Here is a 358-nt window from a genome sequence, read left to right on the forward strand (position 1 = left end):
TCTCCCACGGCCTCCCTGCCTCCCCCTGCGGCGCCGGGCAGGACCCGGGGGCCGCCCCCCACAGCCCGGGCCCCGGGACAGCGCAAGAGGCTGGGGGAGCCGGAGGGACGGCTGGTGGGTGGGTGTGTGCAGGGCTGGATTAAGGCATAGGCAAACTGGGCACATGCCCAGGGCCCTGGGGGAAGAAGGAGCCCGGTTGTGCTTGTTTTATAGAAGTACCGAGCGGGAAAAATGTAGAAGTATACAGTGAGAAGTAGGGGCGCGCGAGGTTCTTTGCCTGGGGCCCACTAAAGGGTTAATCCAGCCCTGGGTGTGTGTGGAGGGGTGAAAGGGGGGTGTAAGGGTGCTTGCAGGGGTG

The sequence above is a fragment of the Gavialis gangeticus genome, unplaced genomic scaffold (genome assembly GCF_001723915.1).
Source record: "Gavialis gangeticus isolate Ggan-Ray unplaced genomic scaffold, GavGan_comp1, whole genome shotgun sequence".
NCBI classification, from domain to species: Eukaryota; Metazoa; Chordata; order Crocodylia; family Gavialidae; genus Gavialis; species Gavialis gangeticus.